The following is a 16,472-nucleotide window of genomic DNA, read 5'->3' as shown; positions in this document are numbered from 1 at the left end:
GATCCTGGGGTTGGACCAGGACTCCTGGGTTCTCTCCCCAGCTCTGGGAAGGGAGTGGGGTCTAGTGGTTAGAGTGGGGGGGCTGGGAGCCAGGACTCCTGGGTTCTCTCTCCAGCTCTGGGAGGGGAGTGGGGTCCAGTGATTGGAGTGGGGGGCTGGGAGCCAGGACTCCTGGGTTCTCTCCCCGGCTCTGACTCAGGCACCGGCTGTTTCTAAGCAGCCCATTCCCATCTGGGGCCCGAGGGGCCCTGGTAATGGATGACCCGGCAGCTTCAGCCTCAGCTGATCTCCCCACAGGGGGCCGCCTGTGCAGTTCCCCCTCCCCGCCCCCCCGATATTCACGCCTGAGCTGGGAAACAAATGGGGCCCTTAAGAACCCATCAATGTCAGTGCCGAATGGATGGGGGGGGTGGGGGAGGTGGTGCTGACCCCAGGGCGGCGCTAGGGGGCCCGGTGCTGGGCAGAGGCACGGGGATTGGGGGGAGCCAGGACTCCTGGGTTCTTTTCCCACGCGGCGTCTGTGGGCTGGGTTTGGTCAGATCCGAGGAAAGGGCTTTTCCCCCACCCCCACCCCAGCTGTTTCCATCAACCCACAGCTGCTCCCTGCGCCCCCCACCCCTCACCTTGATCCCTCGACAGCTGTCCCTGAGAGACAACAGGGAACAGCTGGAGCAGGAGCTACGCCCCGGAAGGTGGGTGGCGGGGGGTGGGTGGGGGGAGAAGGGGGAGACTGGCTGGCTCAGGGGGGTGGGGAATGGGGTATGGGGCCTGTCCCCTCTAGGGGGCGCCGGCTCCCATCCGGCCCCAGGGCGGGGACTGGCTGGCTCGGGGGGTCTGGGGGATGGGACATGGGGCCTTTCCTCTGGATAAAAATCTCCCTATGGCCTTGGCCATGTGCTGAGTCTCGGTTCCCTTGGCCTCTAGCCGCGGTGACCCTGGCCGGTAGCCACGCCTCAGTTGGCCTGGGGAGGCCTGGCGGTGACCACACGTGGCTCTGGGCCGGTGGATGGGAGCGGCGCATTGTTTGGGGGAAGGATCCCTGTCCCCGGCGGGAGAGACTGGGATGGGGAATGGGACCCAGGTGTCCCGGAGGGCAGCGCAAGGCGCTCGCCCTGGGGGAGATGGAGAACCGGGCGGGACTCAGGCCTCCCTCCAGTTCCGATCCGCGAGGCAATTGATGGCTTCCTCTTTGCAGGGATCGATAGCGGCTGGAAGCAAAGCTGAGTTAGTCCCATTCATTTGTGGAAGGGAGGCGAAAACACGGCTACTCATTTGGAGCCCTGGGCTGGGAGAGCAGGGGGCTGCGCGTCGGGAGTGAGGGGCACCGGGAGAGCAGGGGGGATACCGGGGGCTACAGGTCGGGAGTGAGGGGCACTGGCAGAGCTGGGGGGGATACCGGGGGCTGCGGGTCGGGAGTGAGGGGCACCGGGAGAGCAGGGGGGATACCGGGGGCTACGGGTCGGGAGTGAGGGGCACCGGCAGAGCTGGGGGGTGGCTGCGGGTCGGGAGTGAGGGGCACCGGCAGAGCGGGGGGGACACCGGGGGCTGCGGGTCGGGAGTGAGGGGCACCGGCAGAGATGGGGGGGGCTGCGGGTCGGGAGTGAGGGGCATTCAGAGCTGGGGTGAGTGCATTACATTGCTGCCCCCCCCCCACCGCCAGTATTTTTAGCCGAAGCTCTTGTTTGCATTGGAGGATGCAAAGGTCACCGCTGCAAATGAGCCATTAGGTCACTGCTCATCCATTCCCGGCCCCCCGCTGGTGGCGAGAGTTGGGGGTGGGGGCAAGGCTGGGAGCCAGGACTCCTGGGTTCTGGCTCTGGGAGGGGAGCAGGGGGGTCTAGTGGTTAGAGCAGGGGTGGGGCTGGGAGCCAGGACTCCTGGGTTCTGGCTTTGAGAGGCGAGTGGGGTCTAACTTGCTTCTCCCCCCTCCTGCCTCAAGGGGGCAGGATGGAGCCAGCTGCCCCGCTGGCCTTTAGGGCTGGAGGCTGGGTTAACCCCTTGGCTGCTGCTCTGCCATGAGCTGGAGAGGGGAAGGCGACTCTGTCTCTGCGACCAGGCCAGTGCAGGGGTCTGTGGGGGGGGTGGGGGGATCATCTCTGGCTGGGGCTGTTCTGCGGGAGGCAGGGGGCGGCTTGTCACCTGCTCTGGGGATCTGCTGATGCAGAACCAGGGTTATTGGCAGCTCCATTGATCGATCCCATCCCCGCTCACTTAGATTCCCATTAGGGCTCTTCGGGGGGGGGGAGGGGGCTCCTCTGAATTAACCCTTCCCGGGGCTGCCTGAGGACTAGGGGCAGAGCTGGGAAAAGAACCTAGGAGTCCTTGCTCCCAGCCTCGCCCCCCCGCTCTAACCACTAGACCCCTCTCCCCTCCCAGAGCTGGGGAGAGAACCCAGGAGTCCTGGCTCCCAACACCCCTCCCCTCCCCAAGCTGGGGTACCCAGGGGCAACCGCCTTACATTGATTACCCATCATGCAGTTCAGTGTGTGTGTGTGTGGGGGGGGAGGTCAGAGCCCCCCAGGTGGATCCAGACCCCTTTGCACTGCTGTGCTAAGGAGCCCGTGTAAATATCACAGGGCGTGGGTGAGAAATTTCACACACGGGGAAAAATATTTCCCAGGCATCGATGTAGCCTGGATCTCTGAGCCGCCGCTTTCTGTGGCCAAATTCCACAGCTCAGCAAGGTCCCCCAGGACTCCTGGGTTCCAGTCCCAGTGCGGGGAGTGGGCGATACGGCTTAGTGGAGCCAGGACGCCTGGGTTCTATCCCCAGCTCTGGGAGGGCAGTGGGCTGCGGGGAAGGAAGCCAGGAGACCTGGGTTCTATCCCTGAGGGAAAGTGGGTGCTGTGGTTCTGTGCCTCAGTTTCCCCACTGGAAGGGAATGGCGCGGGGCTGCATCTGTGTCCCAGGCCCCTTCCCCGCCCCAGGCCGGTTCATTGATCGGTGGCAGCTGCCTTCCTGGGGCTTCTGAATAATTCACCAGCTCCCCCACTTCCCGTGGGGGGCTCATTTCACAGCCTGGCTGGTGAATAATGGATGAACGAGTCCTTGCTCATGGTGGCTGCAGACCCCAAGCTGCGGCGGGGCGGGGGGGCTTCTGCCAGGAGAGCGGGAGGTGGGGGAGAGGTGAGACCATTCCAGGGATGGGGGGAATCCGGTGCCAGGGTTTCCTTTAATCCCCCACCTGCCCGACCCTAACAGGTCTCTCTCTCTGAAGCTGGGTAGGAGGGAGAACCTGGACTGGATCACGAAGGAATCCGGAACTGGCCCACCCTGGGTTCTAGAACAGGTTCTAGGTGCCCTGATCTGGAACGCTGCCGGGGAATTTGGTGGCCTTGAATGTGTGTGTTGTGTGGGGGTTGCCTGCCCCAGCTGGAGCTGTGGATCATGGGAGCAAGGTGTGTGTGTGTGTGAGTCCCCCGCCTGCCTCCGTGTTGCAGTGTGTGGTTGTTGCCTTGTGGGTCTGTGTTGCCTTGTGCCTCTGTGCTGCAGGGCACCCGTGTGTCACACTGTGTGTGTTGCATTGCGCATCTTTGTCGCTCTGTGTGTGTGTGTTTCCTGCCGCATCGCTGTGGTCCATGGGGCGTCGCCGTGCGTGTTGGCTTGGGCCCCCCTTTGCGTTCCACGGCGTACGTGTCCGGTGTGTCGTGTGATGTGTTGCGTGTATCTCCTGGTGCATCTTTGGGTGGCGGTGTGAGGGTGCGCGTGTCCTTGTGCGTCTCTGTTGCCGTGTGTGTGTGTGTGAGATGCAACCTGAGCAGAAAAACCGGACAAACCAGAAACTTGGGAATGAAAATCGAGAAGGAGAAAGGGACTGAATTGGGGGTTGGGAAGAAATGATCTCAGCTGTGTCTGTGTGTGTGTGTCTCTGTAGGCCTGTGTGTGTAGTCATCTGTCTGCGTCTCTGTCTATCCCCATATCGCCGCGCCCCCCTCCCCCCAGCCTGTGTCTATATTTAACTATCTCCAGGAGCCAGGAATCTCTGCTGATAAAAACCCACTTGTCCGGCTGGGCCCCCGGCGGCTGCCTCCTCCCCACGCCCTGCTCGGGCTGGGCCCAGCCCAGTGCCCGCTGCTGGCATCGAGGGGCACCAGCAGAGCTGTGAGGGGCCAGGCCAGGGCTGGGGGGCAGGGGGCTCCGGGGCGGGAGCGAGGAGCGCTGATGGAGCTGGGGGGTGCCCGGGTAGCTCATTATCCGCCCCCCGTGGATACATCGCAGGCCGCAGGTGCCCCCCTGGAGATGGGCACAGATGGGGAGCGAGAACTAATGAGCGCAGGACGCGCCTGCTGTCTGGGGACGGTGCGGATCTGTGCGCACGTGAGAGAGAGAAAGAGAAATCAGCGGCAGCAGGGAATCGGGGCGGTGTCTGTCTGCCGCTGTATCTCTCGCTCCTTTTCTGCTTCAAGGTCTCCCCTTCTGGCTGGGAAAAACCAGTTTCGAATCCCTGGGTTGAAAGGTTCTCCCTGCCCCCACCCCGTGCTGGAGGGATGTGGGGTGTGAGCCTCCCTCCCCCAAATCTGGGTCGAAATCTCCCCCTTGCATCTTTTATTTAAAAATTCTTGCAGGGTTTTCGCTCTCTGCCCCCCCCGCCCCGCCATTCATGTAAAGTAAAATGAGTTTCAAAACCCCTTTCTCGCTGGGTTAAATGTCGGTTTCAAATACCCTCCTCCCTCTTCTTGCTCGAGAGAGAAGTGAGTTTCTAGTCCTGCCCTCATGCTAGGATAAAGTGAGTTTCAAATCCAGACCTTCTTCCTGGGTTAAAGGTCAGTTTCAAATACCCCTCCTCTTGGAAACACAAAATGAGTGTTAGAGAGCCCCCCACCTCTCTTCTTGGGGACAAAAGACTGTTTCAAATCCTCCCACAGGGACAATGTGAGTGTTGAATCGCCCCCTTTGTTAGCACACGCTGTATTCTGCCCCTGCCCAAGTCCTCCCCTCCAGTGGGGCAGGGATGTGTGTTAAAATCTCCCCACCAGACTCACTGCTATCACTAGGGGTGGGGAGCCTGGAAACAGACCCAGCTGTCCCCTCGCACCACGCTGCTCCCGGCCCCCCTCCTCCAGCCCGGCAGCCAGGAGATCGCACCTGCTGGGGATGGGCCCCCACCCGCCTGCCACCGAACCCGGCACCTTCCCTGGCTTTGCCGGCAAAGGTGCCCAAGGTGGAGCCGGGACAGGCCCTAAGCAAACAGCTCAGCTCAGGCCCCGATTCCTATCAACCTGCTGGGTGCCAGGACCTTCGCCTCTGGGGGGGCCGGCTCCCATGGCTGGCTCAGGGACCTGTGTGTGTTGGGGGGGCAGGGGGGGCTCTCATCCCTGGCTGGGGGATGATCTTGCTGCCTCCTGCAAACTGGCACCAGCGCTTATCTCCCGTCCGACTCAGCTCGGGGCTGCTGGGGGAGGCAGCCTGGGAGCTGCCTAGAGATAAGGGGGAACGTCGGGGCCTCTGCCGGTGCCCCTCACTCCCGACGTGCAGCCCCCTGCTAGCCCAGCCCTGCCAGTGCCCCTCACTCCCGACCCGCAGCCCCCTGCTAGCCCAGCCCTGCCCCCCCCAGCCCTGCCGGTGCCCCTCACTCCCGACCCGCAGCCCCCTGCTAGCCCAGCCCTGCCCCCCCCCAGCCCTGCCGGTGCCCCTCACTCCCGACCCACAGCCCCTGCTAGCTCAGCCCTGCCCCCCCCAGCCCTGCCGGTGCCCCTCACTCCTGACCCACAGCCCCTGCTAGCCCAGCCCTGCCGGTGCCCCTCACTCCCGACCCGCAGCCCCTGCTAGCTCAGCCCTGCCCCCCCCAGCCCTGCCGGTGCCCCTCACTCCGGACGTGCAGCCCCCTGCCAGCCCAGCCCTGGCCCCCCCCAGCTCTGCCGGTGCCTCTCACTCCCGACCCGCAGCCCCTGCTACCCCAGCCCTGGCCCCCCCCAGCTCTGCCGGTGCCCCTCACTCCCGACCCACAGCCCCCTGCCAGCCCAGCCCTGGGCTCCCCACCCCCAGCCCTGCCAGTGCCCCTCACTCCCAATGTGCAGCCCCCTGCCAGCCCAGCCCTGCCCCCACACCAGCTCTGCCGGGGCCCCTCACTCCCGACCCGCAGCCCCTGCTAGCCCAGCCCTGCCCCCCCCCGTTCTGCGGGTGCAGCAGACCAAGGCCCGCTGGGCTATTCATGCCCCTTGTTCTATTGAGCCCATTGAACTCTCAGCACAAAGCCGCCGTGTCTGGGACACAAGGGATTCTGGGAAACCCGTTTTTCATGGCATCATGGCTCAGTGGCTAATCCCCCCCCCCCCGCAAACCCAGCCCCCCCTCCCATCACCTGATCCCAACCCCCCAGTGCAGCCAGAGCCTCCAGATTAACCCTCTGCTCTCCAGGGCAGGAGAGGTTGGTGTTCTGGGGGTGTACAGCACCCGGCGCAGCGGGCGCTGGTCTGGGAGGGAGGCGGGGGACAGACCTTGCCCCTGGCTTGGGGGGTGATAGGAGGCACAGAGGCAGAAGCCGGTGAGGGGCTGCAGTAGAGGGGGATGGAGGGTGGCTTATGGGGGGGGCCTGCCCCCCCTTTGGTTGCCGTGAGCACAAGCTCCGAAGCCTGCGCCCCTCTGGTCACTAAGGTCCTGGCGGGGATGCCTAGACGCCAGGATCGAGCTGGGTCTGCCCAGGGTCTCCCTGCCGCAGCTGCCGGCCACAAGACCGGGGCTCTGAGATGAGAACCAGCCCACTGGGGCCCCGGAGGGCACGGGGGGCTGGCTGGAATGGCAGGTGTCCTGTGGAGAGCTGATGGGGGCAGGGCTGGGAGCCAGGACTCCTGGGTTCTCTCCCCAGCTCTGGGAGGGGAGTGGGATCTAGTGGTTAGAGCTGGGGGGTGGGTGGGCTGCAAATCAGGACTCCTGGGTTCTATTCCTATTCCTTGTTTCCCTGTCTGGGCTGGGGGTGGGGAATGACCTCCTTGTCAACCAACCCCCAGCGCCAACATGCCCAGACAGGGCCGGGCAGGGGAATCTGCCACGCGTAGGGCGGCGTCTCCTGGCAGCTCGGGCGCGGGCGCTGGGCACAAGTCTCAGCGCCTCCCTCCCGCTGTTTGTCTCTTTCTTCCCCCAGCCCTCGCTCATCCCCCCCCTTTCTCGCTCTCTTCTTCCCTCCCTCTCTCCTGCCTCCCTCCTCTTCTCCCTCAGCCCCCATGTCTCCCCACTGGGCCCTTTCCCTTCCCTTCTCTCCTTTCCTCTCTTCCTCCCTGGCTGGCTTAGCGCGGCCGCTCCCTGGTTTTCCCCAGGCCTCCGCAAGCTGGGGCCAAGATTTCCCACCTCGTGGGATGGGGGGGCGGGGGGAAACATTGGCCCAAAAATCATCGTTTTCCCTCTGCCTGCCCCCGACCTCGCCCTGCTCTGAGTCACCCCAGTGCCAGGGGCCCGGACCTGCCTCAGCAGGTGGAAGGTGCTTTCCAACCCGCTGGAGGTCCCGGCTCATCCCCTGGTACCTGGCTGGGGACTGGAAAGAAATCTGTGTCTTCAACCTGCCGCCTCCCCAGCCTGGGGCCGGATCGCGGCTGGCGCCCCCTAGAGGGGACAGGCCCCATGCCCCATTCCCCGCCCCCCTGAGCCAGCCAATGCCTGCCTGGGGCCGGATGGGAGCCAGCGCCCCCTAGAGGGGACAGGCCCTGTGCCCCATTCCCCGCCCCCCTGAGCCAGCCAATGCCTGCCTGGGGCCGGATCGCGGCTGGCGCCCCCTAGAGGGGACAGGCCCCGTGCCCCATTCCCTGCCCCCCTGAGCCAGCCAATCCCTGCCTGGGGCTGGATCGGGGCTGGCGCCCCCTAGAGGGGACAGGCCCCATGTCCCGTTCCCCACCCCCTGAGCCAGCCAATCCCTGCCTGGGGCCAGGTGGGAGGCGGCGCCCCCTAGAGGGGACAGGCCCCATGCCCCATTCCCCGCCCCCCTGAGCCAGCCAATCCCTGCCTGGGGCTGGATCGGGGCTGGCGCCCCCTAGAGGGGACAGGCCCCATGTCCCGTTTCCCACCCCCTGAGCCAGCCAATCCCTGCCTGGGGCCAGGTGGGAGGCGGCGCCCCCTAGAGGGGACAGGCCGCATGTCCTGTTCCCCACCCCCCTGAGCCTGCCAGTCCCCACCCTGGGGCTGGATGGGAGCCAGCACCCCCTAGAGGGGACAGGCCCCATGTCCCATTCCCCACCCCCTGAGCCAATGAATCCCTGCCTGGGGCCGGATGGGAGCCAGCGCCCCCTAGAGGGGACAGGCCCCATGCCCCATTCCCCGCCCCCCTGAGCCAGCCAATCCCTGCCTGGGGCCGGATGGGAGCCAGCGCCCCCTAGAGGGGACAGGCCCCATGTCCCGTTTCCCACCCCCTGAGCCAGCCAATCCCTGCCTGGGGCCAGGTGGGAGGCGGCGCCCCCTAGAGGGGACAGGCCGCATGTCCTGTTCCCCACCCCCCTGAGCCTGCCAGTCCCCACCCTGGGGCTGGATGGGAGCCAGCACCCCCTAGAGGGGACAGGCCCCATGTCCCATTCCCCACCCCCTGAGCCAATGAATCCCTGCCTGGGGCCGGATGGGAGCCAGCGCCCCCTAGAGGGGACAGGCCCCATGCCCCATTCCCCGCCCCCCTGAGCCAGCCAATCCCTGCCTGGGGCCGGATGGGAGCCAGCGCCCCCTAGAGGGGACAGGCCCCATGTCCTGTTCCCCACCCTCCTGAGCCAGCCAATCCCTGCCCTGGGACCAGATGGGAGCCAGCACCCCCTAGAGGGGACAGGCCCCTGCCCCATTCCCCGCCCCCCTGAGCCAGCCAGTCCCTGTCCTGAGGCTGGATGGGAGCCAGCACCCCCTAGAGGAGACAGGCCCCGTGACCCATTTCCCACTCCCATGAGCCAACCTGCTGGAGTTCAAGTTGGTGTCCCCGAGAGGGCAAAGGCTCCCGTGGCTGTAGGGGAAATCCTACGCCGCTATTATTCTTTCTAATTCCAACTTTCACTCTTGCTATTTTCCTGTCCCCAAAGCCACATAAGGCCTGGAGGGTGGATCGAAGCCAAACTGAAGGGCTGGCAGGAGCCAGGATTTCCGAAGACTGACTCCTGCGTGATTCACACCATGTACCTTGAGCTCAGCTCTCACAGACCTTGGCTCCGGCCATTGCCTCTTGCTGGGAATAAATGAGTTTCGAAGCCATGTCCCGTTACTGGGAAAATGTGAGTTCCCTATCCCAGCTGTTGGCTGGGAAAAATGAATTGTGATAGGAAATGTGAGTTTCAAGTCCCCCCCTTTCTTCCCGGGGAACAGGTGAGTTCCAAATCCCCCATCTTGTTAGGAGAAAGTGAGTTTTAAATCACATCTCTTGTGAGGAATAAGGACTTTCAACTCTTCTGTCTTGCTGGGGGCAGGCTGAGGGGAAAATGTGAGTTTCCATATAAAAGTTCCCAGAACAGGGACTAGAACCCCGGAGTCCTAGCTTCTAGGCCCCCCCCATACCCCACTCCCCTCCCAGAACCGGGGATATGACCCGGCAGTACTGAATTCCGGTCTTGTGATTTGGTGATGCAACAAGGCTGCAAAAGAGGGGGGCTCTTTGCCCAGTGGTGGCAAGAATTTGGGCTGGGGAGGAACTGAGGCCTGTGCTAGTGTGCAGGGGCGACTTGAAACTCACATTTTCCCCCAGGCAGAAGGAGGGTATGAAACTCTTTTTCCAGCAAGTGAGGAGGTTTTTCCTCACTTGTCCTGTCAAAAGGGAAGATTTGAAACTCACATTTTGCCCCCCAGAGGATGGACTTGAAACTCATTTTTTCCCAGCAGGAGAGGAGATTTATAACTGACCTTGTTCCTAGCAGGAGGGAAGAACTGAAGCTCCTTATTTCCCCTCAAAAACCACAATCATTCAGGCAACAAGTGGGAGGGATTTGAAACTCACTTTATCCTGGCATGAGGGTGGGGCTGGGGGGAATTGAAATTTGCCTGAGCCTAACATGATATAGTGGGAATTGAAACTCACTTTATCCTGGCATTGGAGGGGGGAAATTGTAACTCTCTTTACCCTAGCATGGGGCGGGGGGATAGAAACTCATTTTATTCTGGAATTGGAGGGGGGAATTGAAACTCACTTGATCCCAGCATGGAGTGGGGGGCGGGGTGCAGGGGGGGACCCAAACTCACTTGAGCCTTGCCTGGGGTGGGAGGAATTGAAACTCTCTTTATCCTGGCATTGGAGGGGGGCGGGGAATAGAAACTCATTTTATTCTGGAATTGGAGGGGGGAATTGAAACTCACTTGATCCCAGCATGGAGTCGGGGGCGGAATGCAGGGGGGGACCCAAACTCACTTGATCCTCGCATGGGGTGGGAGGAATTGAAACTCTCTTTATCCTGGCTTTATCCTGGCATTGGAGGGGGGAATTGAAACTCCCTTGAGCCTAGCCCGGGGCAGGTGCGCAGAGAGAGGAGACCCCTTGCTGCTTTCCCAAAGCCAGCAGGTGGGGATTTTTGCAAACAGCTTTCTGACAGTGGGGGGGGCTGGGATTCCTGCCCCCCCCCACTTCCTTTCTGTGCTTGGTGGAAATCCAGGGACTCCCCCCACCCCCACGGAGAGCTGTCTCCTTTGGGCCCTAGGCTACCTAGACACAGCCCCCCCTCCAAGGGGCCCTCTCGTGGGAAGCCTGCAGCCAGCAGCTGGGAGGTGTGTGTGTGTGTTAATTCCAGAGCTGAGGGAGGCGGGGTGTGTGTGTGTGTGTGTGTGTGTGGAAAGGGGGGGGCGGGGATTTCTGGGCTTTTTGCCCAGCCTCTGCCAGCGAATCCTGGCCCCTGGAGAAGGCACCAGGCTGCGGATTTGCATAAACTCCCGATGAGCTCAGGGGAGCAGCTGGGGAGACTCCGGGGCGGCAGGATTCGGGGCGGTTTCACGCCGGAGCGGAGTCGGGCTCTGGTACCGTTCGGAACTGCTGCTTGGATCTGGGGTTTTCCCTCCGGATCGGAGCCGGCTCCCCCGCAAAGCTGGATTTACAAAGCGGAGTAAAACCCGGGTGTCTTTCCCTTCCCTGCCCAGGGATTTTCACCGTCCTGGTTTCCAGGGGGTTACATGGTGTTTGGCGTCTGCCAGGCGGAAGATCGGAGCGGCCGGGAAAGGTACCGTGTTTGGGCTTGACCTTGATCCGGGAGGGCAGGAAGCCGGGGTGGTCTGGCGGCACCCCAAAACTTCCGGGTCTCTGACGGGGGGTGGAACTCCGCTGGCTTCTGAGCTCAGTGACCCCGGTGTAAATCCGGAGTGATTCTGCTGCAATGGAGTCCAGGCTGGATTCTGAGCTCAGTGACCCCGGTGTAAATCCGGAGTGATTCCGCTGCAATGGAGTCCAGGCTGGATTCTGAGCTGAGTGACCCCGGTGTAAATCCGGAGTGATTCCGCTGCAATGGAGTCCAGGCTGGATTCTGAGCTGAGTGACCCCGGTGTAAATCTGGAGTGATTCTGCTGCAATGGAGTCCAGGTTGGATTTTGATCTCAGTGACCCCGGTGTAAATCAGGAGTGACTCCTCTGCAATGGGATCCAGGCTGGATTCTGAGCTCAGTGACCCCGGTGTAAATCCGGAGTGATTCTGCTGCAATGGGGTCCAGGCTGGATTCTGAGCTCAGTGACCCTGGTGTAAATCCGGAGTGACTCCTCTGCAATGGGGTCCAGGCTGGATTCTGATCTCCAGTGACCCTGGAGCAAAACGGGTGAACCTGAGCTCAGCATCCCAGCGTTGCTATTTCAGGTTCCGCTGGGGCTCTGAAGTTTCCAGACTGCTCCGAAAGGGGCGGGGGGGGGGGGGAGGGGGAGACGCCAGGTATCAGCTCAGACCTGAGCCATTTTTAACCAGCCACTTCCAAGTGGTTCCCTCCTTCCTGCGCCTTTTCACCAGTCCCTGCGTCCCCCTCTGTCCCTGCCAGCCAGCTGCTCTGGGGGTCGCCAGCACCCTCCTGCTAGGGCCAGCCCAGGAAGGAGGACTAATTACGAGCAATGAAAACAGCATTAGCAAGAATCCTTATTCTCTGGCTCGGAAGGGTGAAAGGAAACATCGCACCGATGGGCCCCATGAGTACAAAGGACCAGGACCAAACCCATCACTGTCAGCGGTGTTGGCGGATGTAAATTAATAGCATTGATACTCAATAATGGATACTCAATAATGGATAGATGCAGGAATAACTCGAAACAATGCTGTTATTAAAAGGAAAACAACAGAAAAAGCAGAAAAGGGAATATTGACAGAGAGACTGAAATAACACCTCGCTATAACCATACAGGTGAGAATAAATCATAGAATTTACTGTTTCTATTACAGTAAATGTATATCATTATTTATTTATTTGTGTATAAGCTGCAGCTGAGATCAGGGCCCCATGGTGCCGGGCGCTGCACAGACGCCCAGGGAGAGACAGGTCCTGCCCCAGCTGAGATCAGGGCCCTGTTGTGCCGGGCGCTGCACAGACCCACAGGGAGAGACAGTCCCTGCCCCAAAAATCTTACACACGGGACAGACAAGGAGCTGGAGGGGAAACTGAAGCCCAGAGAGGGCCCGTGAGGTGTGCAACGTCCGTGACAGAGGCAGAAACAGAACCCAGGTGTCCTGCGGCCCAGTCTGGAGCCCTGCCCACACGACTGTTATTATGCAGATAACCACTCACGAGGTTTATAATCAGTTAAGAAGCCGTGGGGTGAAAGGTCGTGATTATTTCTGCAGAAAAGTCCTGTTTCGGACTGAATCCAAGGACGGAAGGGAAATGGTCCGGATGGGTAGTAGCCTCGGGTGAAAGCGAGGTGTGGGTTTTTTCAAATCTAAGTAATATTCTCATTTTGATTTTGCTCAGAACAATTAGGAATTGATTTAAGTTTCAACCAAATTAAAACACACTTAAAACCCACACTGGGGTTTGGCAACCCATGAACACAATTGTTTAAAGGTGGCAGATTTGTGGGCAGACAAAGCTGGGAGTTGAGAGGGGCTTGAAACTCACTTTGTCCCCCAGCAAGAAAGGGAGGTTTGAAACGGATTTTTTTCCCCCAAGCAGAAAGGGGAGTTTGAAACTCATTTTTTCTCCAAGGACGAAAGCGGGGGATTTGAAACTCACTTTTCAAAGGAGTTCAAAGGCCCAAATCCCTTTGTGTTTCAGCAAGAACCTAAATCTTTCAGAAATCGGACCTGGGATCCTAATTGCTGTGTTGCCACTTAAGCATTGTTTCATGTAGTTGTTTCTCGCCACTATTTGTGTGCGTTGCCATTGTGTGTTCTCATTTACTCCGTGTGTGTCTGTATTGGTGGCTGGCATTGCGTTTAATGCACTTATTTCTCGTCTTGTGGTTGGGCGTTGGTTCCTGTCACGGTTCGCGTGTGCGCGAGGCGGTTATGCGTTGCGGTTCATCGCATATGTGCGTATTGTTGGGAAGTGTTGTGATAGTGACACGTTTTGTTAGTTGTTGGGTTGTGTGTGTTGCCCCTGGGATGGTTAGATCTGGGCAGGAACTGTGTTTTCCATTGTGTGGGACGTTCCACATTGTTGGATTTTTTCCCCCTGTTCTAAAGTGGAACGAAAACCATTATTTATTTATTTAATTTTAAATTTCCCATGAAACAGAATTCCCAAATCATGTCGTTTTCAGGCCAATCAAAATATTCCATTTCAAGGAACCTGAAACACTTCATTCTGCTTTTGACCGTCCACAACTTTTTATGATTTGTGTCTCTAAAGAAACAAGGAACCGTGTTTCCAGCTGTTGTTTCCAAACGAGCGCTCCAAACCATCCCGGAAACGTCAAAAGCGGGACGTTGCCCTGTGAGCCGAACGCTTCGTTCGGGGTTGTACCACCGTGAACTTTTGTTGAAATTGACACGTTTTCCGAAACGTTTTGGTTTAGCCAAAAGTGGTGGTGATGGTGGTGGGGGTTTTGTGTCCCCCCCCCCCCCCAAAAAAAAAGTTTAGCTGAAAAATGTCCAGCTTCGTTGATCGTCCTGGAGTGTCGGGGTTTTTTGTGCGGCTATGAATTGCAGACGCGGTGCGGTTATGACCAGGCTTGAGAAATGTATGAGTGGAATGATACACTGGGGCTGGCTGAAATAACAGGGGGCTCGTCCCAGTGACCCGGTTCTGTAGCCGATCTCCCTGTTATCAGTAGCTCCTGTTGCTGACACACGGATCTGTATTATCCTCCTTGCTAGGATGCCAAGGTCCGTGCTGCTGTTATGGTTTATTGTGTGCATCCGTATTGCGGTTGGCAGTGGCTGCTGTTGGTTTGTGTTCTTGTTAAATGTATTTATCGTTGTCGGTGTGCGCGTTGCGGCCTCTGTGTTTAATTGTGGCTAACGTTGCCGGCGGCGGGGCATGTATTTGCTGTTTGTTTCTCGGTGCTGTTTCTACGCTTTTGATCAAGAGCTCTCCTCTCTCCGTCCCCGTCGGCATCTCTCTGTCTCCGTCCCTGCACGCGTCTCTCCTTATCTGTCCCACGCCAGTTTCTCACCCTAGGCCGGCCTCCCATCTCAAGCCCATGGCCAAGCGCCAGCTGTCTGACAGGGGAGCTGTCTTTAGCCCTTGGCTCGTCCCCCGCCGTGCATGACTCCGCGGGCTCCACGGTCGGCTGAGCGTGTCGGGGGAGGTTACGGGTGCTCTGGGGATGTGTGCGTGGGCCGGGAATCCCAGCTGAGGGGGGGCCCAGGGCCATTACGACCCTTGGGAGACCCAGCAGGTTTCGGTGCTCTCCGGAGGCAGGAGGGGCTGGTTGGACGGTCTGATCCAGGCCCGGAGAGCAGGGCTGAGGGCAGGCTGGAGGGTTTGCAGCGGTGCCTGGGGAGGGCTGGCTGGCTGCACAGACCAGAGGTGCTGAGGGACAGAGGCCGGCTCTAAGGGGGCGTTGCGACTGCGTGTGGGGCACATGGGAGGTGGGACATAGGTGACTCTAAACGCTTAGATCAATAGATCATTAATTATTAAGAATTCGTCGAATGCCTAGCTGACTGTACGAATTAACCCGAATGATTATGACTCCAAAGCCCAGATCAATGCATTACAATGCTATTAATAATCTAGGGATCTCTACATTATTGGTAATACTCACTCTAATGACTGGATCGTGACAGTATGGTGACAATTTCATCCTCTTTTACTGCAGGTTGACGAGCGAAAGCACGGCTCGTGTGAGAAATGCCTAGTTTAATACTTGAGCAGTTATTAACCACTTAATGACTAGAGTGATAGCGTAATAATTATTAATGACTAGATTAATACTTAGTAATTTGACAGCATTGATACATCAATAATTACCTGTTGAGTCTTAGATCGATACATTAATTATCTAGTCATTAGTCATAATTATTAATCATTAATGCACTGAGCTAGGCATTAGAGTAATTATATATATGTATTAATTAATGTAGTCATTAGTGTACTAAATATTAATGGTTTGCTCTAATCATTACAGGAATTAATGTACTGAGTCATAATTATTAATGTGTGTATGTAGTAAGTCAATTATTAATATATAATGTATGTCATTAGAGTAATAATTAATGGATTGCTCTAATCAGAGCAATAATTAATGTATGTTTATCTAATTGTTAGTCTAAATAATAAATAGATCACATGGATAGTTACTCTAATGACTAGAGAGATCCGTTAATAATTAGGATGCTAATGACTAATATTTTAATTATATATTATTAATACAAACTCCCATGCCTAGATCAATACATTATTCATTACCCATCTAATGACTGGATCACCTCGGGGGGGAGGGATAGCTCAGTGGTTTGAGCATTGCCCTGCTAAACCCAGGGTTGTGAGTTCAATCCTTGAGGGGGCCATTTAGGGATCTGGGGCAAAAATTGGGATTGGTCCTGCTTTGAGCAGGGGGTTGGACTAGATGCCTCCTGAGGTCCCTTCCCACCCTGATAGTCTATGATTGATTCCTTTATCAATTGTTGCCCTACGAGCAGTCAGCAGCTCTGTCGGGTGGGCCCGGGTCCCGAGAGGCTACAAGCCCCTCACTGCCCCATGAGGTCCCGAAACCCCAGCACCAGGCCCCCCTGGCCTTCCCTCGGCGCCCAAGTGTCTGCCCTAGCTGCTCCCTGGGCGGATCTGGCTGTGCGCACGCGACCTGCAGGGGCCCCTCCCTTCGGCATCCGGACCCTGGAACCCCAGAGCGCTTAAACCCCACAGACGGTCCCCTGCCGAACTCCCTCGTGGGCCCGAGCCGGCCGGCGAGCTCCGAACACAAGGCGACGCAGCCCTACTTTGGCGCGCCCTGGCTGGAGGACACCTCGGTTCAGACTCCCCACGCCCCCCCAGCCTGCAAAGAAGGGCTTTCAAGAGGGGATCTCAGGTGAGTGCTCTAACCACTGAGCTCTGGGGAGAGTCCACAGTGTGCGATTTGGTTTTCAAACATGTCATTTTGATAGACAAATTGCTGTTTATTTTAAGCATCCCCCCTGCCCCCAATGTGGAATGATTGAAACTTTTGCAGTTGAGTGCAATCCTGG

The 16,472-nt window shown here is 58.8% G+C and overlaps 1 protein-coding gene across 5 annotated transcripts in view; it reads left to right on the top strand.

Annotated features, from left to right (window-relative positions):
• The first annotated feature begins 10,729 nt into the window (after positions 1–10,729).
• The window catches only part of DDR1 (discoidin domain receptor tyrosine kinase 1), a 28,970-nt gene continuing 23,227 nt past the window's right edge, over positions 10,730–16,472 (top strand). For 2 of the 5 annotated variants that reach the window (XM_074972222.1, XM_074972223.1), the window contains exon 1: positions 10,730–11,093. The gene's annotated coding sequence lies outside the window, so the exon portion shown is untranslated. Of the gene's footprint in view, positions 11,094–11,853; positions 12,250–16,472 lie in introns of those variants that run through there. The other 3 variants (XM_074972225.1, XM_074972224.1, XM_074972226.1) reach the window with 2 other exon arrangements.

The sequence above is a fragment of the Natator depressus genome, chromosome 14, assembly GCF_965152275.1.
Source record: "Natator depressus isolate rNatDep1 chromosome 14, rNatDep2.hap1, whole genome shotgun sequence".
In the NCBI taxonomy this organism is placed as follows: domain Eukaryota; kingdom Metazoa; phylum Chordata; order Testudines; family Cheloniidae; genus Natator; species Natator depressus.
Note: the sequence above shows the minus strand (reverse complement) of the source record. Positions and strands in the feature narration are given on the sequence as shown.